Source organism: Hyla sarda, chromosome 3, assembly GCF_029499605.1.
Source record: "Hyla sarda isolate aHylSar1 chromosome 3, aHylSar1.hap1, whole genome shotgun sequence".
Classification (NCBI taxonomy): Eukaryota; Metazoa; Chordata; class Amphibia; order Anura; family Hylidae; genus Hyla; species Hyla sarda.
In genome coordinates, this window is record NC_079191.1 from 22,132,217 (window position 1) to 22,146,167 (window position 13,951).

Here is a 13,951-nt window from a genome sequence, read left to right on the forward strand (position 1 = left end):
TCAGAAGTTACACTCACTGCGATCTCTCTATTAATGCAGATACTACATCTCCCAGCATGGAGAAGAGTGTGCTCCATGTTGGGAGTTGTAGTACCTGCAGGTAAGAAGAGATCACAGCTGGTATCACTACTGACACCCAATGTGATCGTCCTGTGTATTGCAGAGATGGAGCGGCTGTATACAGCACTTGCATCTCTGTTCTATACTCCGGCCACTCATTCATTCATATTTCCCTCAGAGCTGTGATTGGCTGCAACCATCCGGCCAATCACAGCTCTGGGTGGAAAATATGAATGAGTCAGGTGAATTTGTTGTATGGAGAGGGATGCTTCGGTCTTTTGCAGCGCTGGAGTCCTTCCTTCAGGAGCCCACTCTGCTCTAACAGATCGTTTATTTAGTTCAAATCAAATTGAGAGAAGTGCTCTAGTTTTGTTTCATTGTAACAAGCCGTTCTTCATTGTGCACAAATGTATCTGCAAAGTGCAAACAGCTTGTTACAATGAAACAAAACTAGAGCACTTCTCTCAATTTGATTTGAACTAAATAAACAATCTGTTAGAGCAGAGTGGGCTCCTGAAGGAAGGACTCCAGTGCTGCAAAAGACTGAAGCATACCCAATGGGGATGCTTCGGTCTTTTTCAGCGCTGGAGTCCTTCCTTCTGGACCCCACTCTGCTCTAACAGATTGTATATTTAAAATGATAATAGAACAATACCGGCGCTATAAATAGTGATAGTATTTATGAATAAATAGTGGACAAAAAATTATGGACAAAAAATGAAACAATTAAAAACAGTTAAAAAACTATATCAGTGTTACTCATTGTCCCTGAGAGTAATGAAGGTCTCCTACAGTTTCGGTGATGTTCTCCTGTGGTTAAAGTGGAGGGTAGGAGGTGCTAGGGAGGACAAAAGAGAAATAGTTGTAAACGAATGCAGCGGTGTACCTATGAGGACCAAATTACTGAATGAACGTGTTCTCATACCTAGCTGCAAGGAATGTAAAGGGGGAAATGTTAAGAAAGAAATCTCTTGAATGGAACAGCAATGTTGATGTAGGTAACAGTAGTGATTAGAGATGAGCAAATCGAAGTTGACGAACCCGAATTCATTACGAATATCATGAAAAATTCAATTTGCAACGAATGCGAATATCGCCGTGATTCTATCGTGCAAATCGCTTCCTTAAACTCCATTTTACAGCGTTCCAGGCTATTGGAGAGCTAAGATGGCGGATCCACATGGGGCAGGGGATTATGGGAGGGTGGGAAACAGCGGCGGGAATGAAAGTAGGCGGGCTGACCCTGAATCACATGTGAGATGCAGCCTATCAGTGTTCACTGACCCCTGTGATGTCACAGGCCCTATATAATCAGCAGACACCTTTCCTCTCTTCATTTCGTCTATGCAATCAGATGGAGAGGACGGGACTGCGTGTGTGTGAATAGCTCATACCACAGTGTTACACTGCAACTGCTAGTCACATCAGCATTAGGGAAAGGCAGGAGTGCAGAGTGCTGTGCTGTTACTCTGAGAAGGATCATTGATTGCTAAACCTCCTATTCACGTTATTGAGAAATTGCAGCAGAGAGGGGCAGATAGCTGTCAGCTGCCTCATACAGATCAACAAGCTGCCTGAACTTTCTGAAGCATCTCATCTCCTAATTTTTCAGCCCAATTGAGTTTATTTTTATTTGCTCCACAAATCTTCTGCTGCTCAGAATTGTGTGACAGAATGCAATTTAGGTTTTTTTGTGGTGCTGCACTGTTGGGTCCTTCTCCTGTTCAGAAATACGTGATTGTTCATTGGACTGTAGTGCATTTGTACCATTTTGTACCAGTTCATCTGTCAAGGGGCTGGCTACATACGGTGCAAGTCCAAACAATACTATTCACTGTCTTTTTTTTTTTAAATAGTTTTTTCTGCGTATAGTTATGCATAAATAACTGCCCTCATCAGTGCATACCGCATAGGTACATGCAAGTATAGTACCATTTAGTACCTGTTAAGCTGTCCAGGTGCTCCATACCGTCAAAGTCCAAACCATAGTATCCACCAGCTGGTGTTTTACAAAAATACAGAGTTTTTTCTGCTAATAGTTAGGCATATTACTGCCCTCATCAATGCATACCGCATAGGTACATCCACGTATTGTACCATCTAGTACCTGTTAATCTGTCAAGGGCCTACATACTGTTCAAGGACAGCCGTAAGTAATCACCTGCTGGACAAATACTGCTTAAAGAGTAGTGTAGCGTATTGTAATACCCTCATAAACGCACTGAGTATGTCAGGCAGAGAAGTGCCAGGATGTGCACAGAGGAGTGGCAGAGGCCTAAATACTTCAGGCAGAGTTGGCAGCAGACTTGGGGCGAGTGGCAGCAGGAGTCGCAGCGAGAGGCCTGAGCTCCCTTTATCAGCCAGCGGTCGTGTCTCCACCAGCAACCCATCTGCTGTCGTGGATTGGTTAACACGCTCATCCACATCATGACAAGTGACATCTGACACCCCCAGTCAACAGTCGGTGGGTTCCTCAGACACAACCCTCAGTTGGCATGGCCCGGGAGCAGTCCCTGTCCTCCCATTGCCTCTGTCCTATGATGTTCCCTCGCCTAAAAAAGTATCTTATGCTGTGGGTTCAGCTCCACTATTTACTGAGGACGATTTAATAGAGCACAGTCAGCAGCTACAGGACAGCCAAGAAGGGGAGGAGACACTGTTGGGGAACCTGAGGAGAACATCAGTGACGTGCACACAACTGCTAATGATGATGAAACTGATCGCAATTGGGAGTCGGGTGCAGAAGGGGCTTCATCATCATCAGGAGAAGAGAGTTGCAGGTTGCCCTTGAGGCAGCAAGGCGGTAGCACAGTTGGCAGTTAGCGTGGTGGCAGTAGTGGAAATTCAGGAGCCAAACGTGCCCGACGGAGACCACCTGATTCGCGGCAGCCTACCTTTCCGGGAGGTAGTGGAACAGGGGTTCCTGGAGACGGCGCCAGTAGCAGTCCATTAGTGCGGACTGCGGGTGGGAAAATCAGCTACTCGGCGGTGTGGAAGTTTTTCATAAGGCATCCGGAGGAGGTTCACGTAGCCACATGCAAGATCTGTCGGCAGAAGGTGAAGCGTGGCCAGGGTCCCAATGTCGGCACCGCGGCCCTGCGTCAACAAATGCTTCGCCACCATAAAGCGGTCTGGGAGAACCGTGGCTCCGATGTAGTGGTCCAGCCTGCTGCATCGCACAGTGGCCATCCACTCCCTCCTTCATCCAGCCAAGGCTCCACCACCTCAGCCGAAGGGAGCTGTGTGTCAAACCCTCCATCTGTCGCTCCTGCTTCTCCCGCTTTTAGTCAGCCATTCCACCAACAATCTATTGGCGAAGCCATGTCCAGGAGACAACAGTATGCGCCCACTCATCCAACGGCGCAGAAGTTGAATGTGCTCCTGTCCAAGTTGCTGGTGTTGCAGTCCCTCCCTTTTCAAGTGGTGGACTCTGCACCTTTCAGAGAATTGATGGCTTGTGCCGAGCCGAGGTGGAGAGTCCCAAGCCGTTATTTCTTTGCGAAGAAGGCAGTACCAGCCCTGCATAAGTTTGTACAAGAGACGGTGGGCCAATCCTTTAGCCTGTCAGTGTGTTCAAAAGTGCACGGCAGCGCCGATGTGTGGAGCTGTAACTACGGGCAGGGACATTACTTGTCTTTTACGGCTCACTGGGTAAATGTGGTTCCTGCACAGCCACAACAGCAACTTGGACAGGTGACACCGCTTCCTCCTCCACGCTCTCGCTCACAGGCAGTTGGTCCTGTTACAGTGTGTGACGCCGCCTCCTCATCCTCCACCGTGTCCTCGGCACGGCGGTGTCAAGCTGTTCTTCACATGGTTTGCCTTAGCGAACGGAGTCACACGGGAGGAACTGCTAAAGTTCATTCGTAAAGAAATCCGAGTATGGCTTACTCCACAAAATCTGGAAATGGGAACCATGGTGACCGACAACGGGAAGAACATCGTGTCCGCGCTGTGACAAGGAAGTGTGAAACATGCTCCCTGCATGGCACACGTGTTGAATCTGGTTGTCAAGCGCTTCCTCAAGTCTTCGCCCTATTTGCAAAACATCCTGAAAATGACAAGGAAACTGTGCATGCACTTCAGCCACTCGTACACCGCCAAGCACACCTTCCTTGAGCTGCAGCGTCAGAACGGTATCCCACAACATAGTCTTATTTGTGACGTTGCCACACATTGGAATTCCACCCTCCATATGTTGGACAGACTTTACGAACAAAGAAAAGCCATCACCGATTTCTTGATGATCCAACCAGATAGGAGTACTCCACTGTGTAACTTCAATGTGAACCAGTGGCAGCTCATACGTGACACCTGCCGTTTGCTGAGGCCCTTTGAGGAAGCCACATTATTTGTGAGTCGCCTGGATTATGCCATGAACGACGTAATTCCACTCCTACATTTCCTACAACAAATTATTGAAACCATGGCTGGTCACGGCAATGGAGACGTTGCACCTACATCTCAAGGCTACATGGGCCCTGTGGGGGCTGAACTGGAGGAGGAGGATGATGAGGGGCAGAGCGGAGCACAGTTTAGGTTGGATGAGATGGCCGGTGTTTCTAGTCTTCGGACAGGAGAGGAGGAGCAGGAGCAGCCAGAGGAGCTGGAGGGTTATGAGGAAGTTGAGACAGAGGACCCAGACACACCTTGGCAGTATGCAGTGGAGATGGAGTCCCTCCGAGTCACTGGCGCAAATGGCACGATGTATGCTCAGTTGCTTGCGTAGTGACCCCCGAATTGTCAAAATTCGTCAGCGGGATGACTTCTGGATCTCCACCTTATTAGACCCTTGCTACCGTCCCAAAATGGGGACCTTTTTGACACCCACTGAGAGGGAGGACAAACTGACCTACTACAGAGAGTTTCTACGTAGTCAGTTGGCTGATGCCTATCGGCCACATGGTCCATCCACTCGCAGGTCTGACTCGGGGGGCCCTCTGCGCTCACCTTCCACTGCCATGGCTGCTGGGGAGGGGAGGGGTGGCAGGAGCAGTACCAGCTCAATCAGCAGCAGCCTGAGTCTACAGTCGCTGATGAGTAGCTTTCTTCACCCGCATAGTGAAGCAACTCATCAGCAGCAGGTAGACATGGAGCAGGACCTGAACCAGCAGGTGGTGGCATACCTTGACATGGCCATGCCAACAACCATTGAAGATCCGCTGGACTTCTGGGCTGCCAAACTTGATTTATGGCCACAACTAACAGAGTTTGCCCTGTAAAAGCTGTCCTGCCCGGCCAGTAGTGTGCCATCAGAGCGGGTGTTTAGTGCGGCCGGGGCCATAGTAACCCCAAGGCGAACTCGTCTGTCCACTAAAAATGTGGAGAGACTGACGTTTCTCAAGATGAATCAGGGATGGATCAGCCAGGATTTCCAGCCACCAATGCCAGATGACTCGGAGTAGATTGACCATGCTCCTACAACAAAAATTTCTCTATTATGGTTGGTTATGAAACCCTCTGGGGCAGACCTGGGCATTGTATGGCCCGCTTGCCATATACGGCCTTTTGATTGGCTCTGACCGGCCCGCGCTGACTGGAGGACAACTATGCTGCCTAATCTGTGGGACATCTATGCTGCCTAATCTTGGGGACAAGTATGCTCCTAATCTGGGGAACATCTATGCTGCCTAATCTGGGGGACAAGTATGCTCCTAATCTGGGGGACATCTATGCTGTCTAATCTGGGGGACATCTATGCTGCCTAATCTGGGGGACATCTATGCTGCCTAATCTGGGGCACATCTATGCTGCCTAATCTGGGGTACAACTATGCTCCTAATCTGGGGGACATCTATGCTTCCTAATCTGGGGGACAACTATGCTCCTAATCTGGGGGGCCAACTATGCTCCTAATCTGGGGGACATCTATGCTGCCTAATCTGGGGAACAAGTATGCTCCTAATCTGGGGGACATCTATGCTGCCTAATCTGTGGGACATCTATGCTGCCTAATCTGTGGGACAAGTATGCTCCTAATCTGGGGGACATCTATGCTGCCTAATCTGGGGGACATCTATGCTGCCTAATCTGGGGGACATCTATGCTGCCTAATCTGGGGGACATCTATACTGCCTAATCTGGGGGACATCTATGCTGCCTAATCTGGGGGACAACTATGCTCCTAATCTGGGGGACAAATATGCTCCTACTCTGGGGGACAACTATGCTCCTAATCTGGGGGAAACTGATGCTTCTGGCCTTGGGCCTGTAATTTTTTGAAGTTTAGCAGTAGCTAAATACATGCTTGATGCAAATGTCAACATTGATCTTTAAATGTAAGGGGTTATGAAACCCTCTTGGGTACTGCGAATGACTGCTCTAGAATCATTCTGTGTCTTTCAGGAACTACTTGCCTCCCTGGTGCCTCAGGCCTTGGGCCTATAATTTTTTTAAGTTTAGCAGTAGCTAAATACATGCTTAATGCAAATTTCAACAATGATCGTTAAATTCTCGGCGCTCTTCCAGGGCCTTCTCCTACCCCGCTGGGGCCGATATGAGGACCTCACTAAACCATCCAATTGTTAGTAGAGACATGCGGTGTGTACAGGAGGCAGGGACTTAATGAACCCTAGCTTATGGCCCGCACTTAGTTGTGATTCTTCTTTCCTGGCAAAAATGATCCCTATTGCCAACGAGAGCCGGGTGCAGAAGGGGCTTAATCATCATCAGGAGAAGAGAGTTGCAGGTTGCCCTTGAGTCAGCTAGGCAGTAGCACGGTTGGGCCTATAATTTTCTGAAGTTTAGCAGTAGCTAAATACATGCTTAATGCAATCATTCTGTGTCTTTCAGGAACTACTTGCCTCCCTGGTGCCTCAGGCCTTGGGCCTATAATTTTTTTAAGTTTAGCAGTAGCTAAATACATGCTTAACCCTTTAACGACGCAAGACGTATATTTATGTCCTGCGCCGGCTCCCGCGATATGAAGCATCACATCGCGTCGGTCCCGGCGCTCATCAACGGCCGGGACCCGCGGCTAATACCACACATCGCCGATCGCGGCGATGTGTGGTATTAACCCTTTAGAAGCGTCGGTCAAAGCTGACCGCCGCTTCTAAAGCGAAAGTGAAAGTATCCCGACTAGTCAGTTGGGCTGTTCGGGACCGCCGCGGTGAAATCGCGGCGTTCCGAACAGCTTTTGGGACACCGGGAGGGCCCTTACCTGCCTCCTCGGTGTCCGATCGACGAATGACTGCTCCGTGCCTGAGATCCAGGCAGGAGCAGTCAAGCGCCGATATCACTGATCACAGTCGTGTTAATACACGCCTGTGATCAGGATGAGAGATCAGTGTGTGCAGTGTTATAGGTCCCTATGGGACCTATAACACTGCAAAAAAAAAAGTAAAAAAAAAGTGTTAATAAAGGTCATTTAACCCCTTCCCTAATAGTTTGAATCACCCCCCTTTTCCCATAAAAAAAATAAAACTGTGTAAACAAAAATACAAAGAAACATATGTGGTATTGCCGCGTGCGTAAATGTCCGAACTATAAAAATATATAATTAATTAAACCACACGGTCAATGGCGTACGCGCAAAAAAATTCCAAAGTCCAAAAAAGCGTATTTTGGTCATTTTTTATACCATTAAAAAATGAATAAAAAGTGATCAAAAAGTCAGATCAAAACAAAAATCATACCAATAAAAACTTCAGATCACGGTGCAAAAAATGAGCCCTCATACCGCCCTGTACGTGAAAAAATAAAAAAGTTATAGGGGTCAGAAGAGGACATTTTTAAACGTGTACATTTTCCTGCATGTAGTTATGATTTTTTCCAGAAGTACGACAAAATCAAACCTATATAAGTAGGGTATCATTTTAACCATTGGGACCTACAGAATAATGATAAGGTGTAATTTTTACCGAAATATGCACTGCGTAGAAACGGAAGCCCCCAAATTTACAATATGGCGTTTTTCTTCGATTTTGTCGCACAATGATTTTGTTTTCCGTTTCGTCGTGAATTTTTGGGTAAAATGACTGATGTCACTGGAAAGTAGAATTGGTGACGCAAAAAATAAGCCATAATATGGATTTTTAGGTGGAAAATTGAAAGGGTTATGATTTTTAAAAGGTAAGGAGGAAAAAACGAAAGTGCAAAAACGGAAAAACCCTGAGTCCTTAAAGGGGTATTACGCCCCTAGACATCTTATCCCCTATCCAAAGGATAGGGGATAAGATGTCAGATCGCTGGGGTCCCGCTGCTGGGGACCCCGGGAATCGCTGCTGCAGCACCCCGCTATCATTACTGAGCAGAGCGAGATCGCTCTGCACGTAATGACGGGCAATACAGGGGCCGGAGCATCGTTACATCACGGCTCCGCCCCTCGTGATGTCACGGCCCGCCCCCGTCAATACAAGTCTATGGGAAGGGGGCGTGGCGGTCGTTACGCCCCCTGCCATAGACCTGCATTAAGGGGACGGGCCGTGATGTCATGAGGGGCGGAGCCATGACGTCACGCTGCTCCGGCCCCTGTATCGCCCGTCATTATGCACAGAGCGAACTCGCTCTATGCAGTAATGATGGCGGGGTGCGGCAGCGGCGATCCCCGGGGTCCCCAGCAGCGGGACCGCAGCGATCTAACATCTTATCCCCTATCCTTTGGATAGGGGATAAGATGTCAGGGGCGGAATACCCCTTTAAGGGGTTAATGCAAATGTCAACATTGATCTTTAAATGTAAGGGGTTATGAAACCCTCTTGGGTACTGCGAATGACTGCTCCAGAATCATTCTGTGTCTTTCAGGAACTACTTGCCTCCCTGGCGCCTCAGGCCTTGGGCCTATAATTTTTTGAAGTTTAGTAGTAGCTAAATACATGTTTAATGCAAATTTCAACAATGATCGTTAAATTCTCGGCGCTCTGCCAGGGCCTTCTCCTACCCCGCCGGGGCCGATACGAGGACCTCACTAAACCATCCAATTGTTAATAGAGACATGCGGTGTGTACAGGGGGCAGGGACTTATTAAATGATTCCACGGGAGCCGGGTGCAGAAGGGGCTTAATCGTCATTAGGAGAAGAGAGTTGCAGGTTGCTTTTGAGTCAGCAAGGCAGTAGCACGGTTGGCAGTCAGTGTGGTTTGGCAGTAGTGGAAATTCAGGAGACAAACGTGCCCTGGGGAGACCACCTGCTTCGAGGCAGCTTACCTTTCAGAGAGGTAGTGGGTTACCCGCACCTGTAGGTGAAAGATAGAGATACGCTAATCCGTTCAGTGGAGCGCCAGTGCGGCCCAGACATCTGAGGCCATAACACACCTGTTATTGCTCAATCTCGCAATTGATTGTGCAATGTAAGGGGTTATTAAAGCCTCTCGGGTACTGCTGAGGTCTACTCCTGACTGTTCCTGGTGCAATGTATGGGGTAATTAAACACTCTTGGGTAGTGTTATTTTTAAATGTACTGATAATTTTATCAGTAATAAAATAGAATTTTGCAGAATGCTAATCGTTACACAACGGAATGCTTGTTGCGTGTGATTTTTTAATGAAAAAAAAAAAATAATAATACAGAGAGGGATTAACTCTGCTTAATAATTTTTGGCGAAAAAACACCTTCGGTGATCTGATCTTTTCGAGACTGATGTGCTTACACACATATGTCATAATTTAAAAAAAAAAATCAAACATTTTGTGGTTTATTATATTTGAGAAGAAAGTCTTTGGGTGGTCCACCGTCCTGCATTATAGAGTCTTCTGAACTGTTGGATATGCGCTTGTTTTTACACAAAGGTATACATTTTTTTTTTTATTATAAAATTTTGTTGATTTTGGGGGGGATTGTTAAGCCCTGTGTGTACTGGTGCATCAGCCAACTCCAGGCTGTGTCCTTGAGCCAATATATGGGTTACTGATGCCGCTGTGGTGGGGCCTGGGTCTGGTAATTTCAAATTTTCTCATAGGTAGTACCTGCTATCCAAAATCTTTTTCAAAAATTTCTAAAATTATGGTGTTTTTTGAGGGGGAATTGTGAAGCCCTGGTGTGTACTCGTGCATCAAGCAACTCCAGGCTTTGTCATTCAGGTAATATATGGGTTACTGATGCCGCTGTTGGGCCTGGGTCTGGGAATTTCAAATTTTCTCATAGGTAGCACCCGCTATCCAAAATCTTTTTCAAAATTTTCGAAAAATGTTGTGTTTTTTGGGGGGATTGTGAAGCCCTATTGTGTACTCATGAATCAGCCAACTCCAGGCTGTGTCATTCAGCCAATATATGGTTTACTGATGCCGCTGTTGGGCCTGGGTCTGGGAATTTCAAATTTTCTCATAAGTAGCACCCGCTATCCAAAATCTTTTTCAAAAATTTCTAAAATTGTGGTGTTTTTGGGGGGAATTGTGAAGCCCTGCTGTGTACTCGTGAATCAGCCAACTCCAGGCTGTGTCATTCAGGCAATATATGGGTTACTGATGCCGCTGTGGGGCCGGGTCTGGTCATTTCAAATTTTCTCATAGGTAGCACCCGCTATCCAAAATCTTTTTAAAAAATGTCTAAAATTGTGGTGTTTTTGGGGGGGAATTGTGAAGCCCTGCTGTGTACTCGTGAATCAGCCAACTCCAGGCTGTGTCATTCAGGCAATATATGGGCTAATGATGCCGCTGTGGGGCCTGGGTCTGGTAATTTCAAATTTTCTCATAGGTAGCACCCGCTATCCAAAATCTTTTAAAAAAATGTCTAAAATTGTGGTGTTTTTGGGGGGGAATTGTGAAGCACTATTGTGTACTCATGAATCAGCCAACTCCAGGCTGTGTCATTAAGGCAATATATGCTTTACTTATGTTGCTGTGGGGGCATTTTGGATTGGGTCCTTCGTACCCATACGATGGGGTCCGGGACACTCAAAGTTTGTTTTCATTTTCAAATAAAAAAATGATGGTGCTGCTGGGCCTGGTAATTTCAAATTTTCTCATAGGTAGTGTTACGCCGAGCGCTCCGGGTCCCTGCTCCTCCCCGGAGCACTCGCGGCGTTCTCTCTTCTGCAGCGCCCCGGTCAGACCCGTTGACCGGGAGCGCTGCACTGACATTCGCGATGGGGATGCGATTCGCATAGCGGGACGCGCCCGCTCGCGAATCGCATCCCAAGCCACTTACCCGTCCCGGTCCCCGGCTGTCATGTTCTGGTGCGCGCGGCTCCGCTCTCCAGGGAGCGCGCGCGCCAGCGCTCTAAGATTTAAACGGCCAGTGCACCAGTGATTGGTGCCTGGCCCAATCGGTCTAATTAGCTTCCACCTGCTCCCTGTGTATATTACCTCACTTCCCCTGCACTTCCTTGCCAGATCTTGTTGCCTTGTGCCAGAGAAAGCGTTAGTGTTGTCCAAAGCCTGTGTTCCAGATCTTCTGCTATCCACATTGACTACGAACCTTGCCGCCTGCCCCGACCTTCTGCTACGTCTGACCTTGCCTCTGTCTAGTCCTTCTGTCCCACGTCTTCTCAGCAGTCAGCGAGGTTGAGCCGTTGCCGGTGGATACGACCTGGTTGCTACTGCCGCAGAAAGACCATCCTGCTTTGCGGCGGGCTCTGGTGAAAACCAGTAGCAACCCTAGAACCGGTCCACCGACATGGTCCACGCCAATCCCTCGCTGACACAGTGGATCCACATCCAGCTAGCCGAATCCTAACAGTAGATCCGGCCATGGATCCAGCTGAGGTGCCGCTGCCAAGTCTCGCTGACCTATCCACGATGGTCGCCCAGCAATCGCAGCAAATTGCCCAACAAGGACAGCAGCTGTCGCAGTTGACCGCCACGTTACAGCAACTTCTGCCACTGCTACAGCAGCAACCATCTCCTCCGCCAGCTCCTGCACCTCCTCCGCAGCGAGTGGCCGCTCCTAGCCTCCGCTTGTCCCTGCCGGACAAATTTGATGGGGACTCTAGACTCTGCCGTGGCTTCTTGTCTCAATGTTCCCTACATATGGAGATGTTGTCGGACCAATTTCCTACAGAACGGTCTAAGGTGGCGTTCGTAGTGAGTCTTCTGTCTGGAAAGGCCTTGTCTTGGGCCACACCGCTCTGGGACCGCAATGATCCTGCCACAGCCACAGTCCAGTCCTTCTTCGCTGAAGTCCGTAGTGTCTTCGAGGAACCAGCCCGAGGGTAATTCTTCAGTAGGTGAGTACGCCATCCAATTTCGTACTCTCGCCTCCAAATTATCTTGAATAACGAGGCTCTCTGCGCGACCTTTAAAATAGGCCTATCCAGTAACATCAAGGATGTGCTGGCCGCACGAGAGATTCGTGCCAACCTGCAAGAACTTATCCATTTGGCCACCCGCATTGACATGCGTTTTTCTGAAAGACACCAGGAGCTCCGCCAGGAAAAAGACCTTGATCTCTGGGCACCTCTCTCACAGTATCCTTTGCAATCTACCCCTGTGCCTCCCGCCGAGGAGGCTATGCAAGTGGATCGGTCTCGCCTGACCCATGAAGAGAGGATTCGCCGTAGGGATAAAAATTTATGTCTGTACTGCGCCAGTACCGAACATTTCTTGGTGGATTGCCCTATTTGTCCTCCACGTCTGGGAAACGCACACACCCAGCTCACGTGGGTGTGGCATCTCTTGGTACAAAGTCTGCTTCTCCACGTCTCACTGTGCCCGTGCGGATTTCTCCTTCTGCCAACTTCTCCTTCTCAGCCGTGGCCTGCTTGGACTCTGGTGCTTCTGGAAATTTTATTCTGGCCTCTTTGGTGAATAGGTTCTGCATCCCGGTGACCCGTCTCGTCAAGCCGCTCTACATTTCTTCGGTCAACGGAGTGAAGTTGGACTGCACTGTGCGTTACCGCACAGAGCCCTTGCTTATGAGCATTGGACTGCATGACGAGAAAATTGAATTTTTCGTCCTTCCCAACTGCACCTCTGAAGTCCTCCTCGGTCTGCCATGGCTCCAGCATCATTCTCCCACCCTTGACTGGACCACCGGGGAGATCAAGAATTGGGGCCATACTTGCCATTCAGCCAGTATATGGTGTCCTCATGCTGCCAACACATCCACGCTGTGCCATTCAGCCACTATATGGTCTCCTCATGCTGACAACCTGTCGAATCGAATCGAATTTTTGAAAAGTTTGCTCATCTCTAGTAGTGATATCACCTGTGGATATTCAAGTGGGATACTTTTACTATTGTTATACACACAGTAACCGATAAGTATCAATGTACAGGGTGTTATTGTACATTGCTCAACATTGATCAACATTACATCATGTATTAATGAATCACAAAGAATTATACAGTATCTTACCTGTCTTAATGTTCTGATCTCCGCGGGGCTCTTCTTTTCCATGCACCTGCTCCCGATAATGGTCCCTTGCTTCTAGATGAAAACGAATTTTGTTTTAACAAAAATAAAATTAGTTTTTCACAATTTCGTAGGCATGTACAATTCGTTTTGTTCGGATTTCGGATTCATTCGAAAGTAAATATTTTGTACATTTGGATCAATCCGAATGTACGAAATATGAACAATTCGGAGAAAAACTAATTACGTCCGAAGTGAATTGCACATGTCTAATATATAAGTAAAGTGAGGTAGGTGGTTCTGATCATTCCCCGGAGTCAACAATGCTTCAAAATCTAAAAGAGAGAGATAAAGAAAATATAAATAAATAATTTCTAGCACATATTAGGGCATAACCAAAAAAGTCGAAGTGTATAAATTGAGGGGGTGACAGTGAAATCTACATTCAACCCTCGAGGTTGTAGGTTACCAATGTATGTATCCAATAGAATTATTTTTTTTTAATCGGCTTACCCGATCTCCACCACGTTTAGAGATGGTTACATGATCTATTAAAGTATAACGTAAATAGTTTTCCGTATGTCCTGCCTCAGTAAAATGTTTAGACACTGGTAAATCCATATGCTCTTTTCGTATGCAGTACCGGTGTTGATTGAGGTGG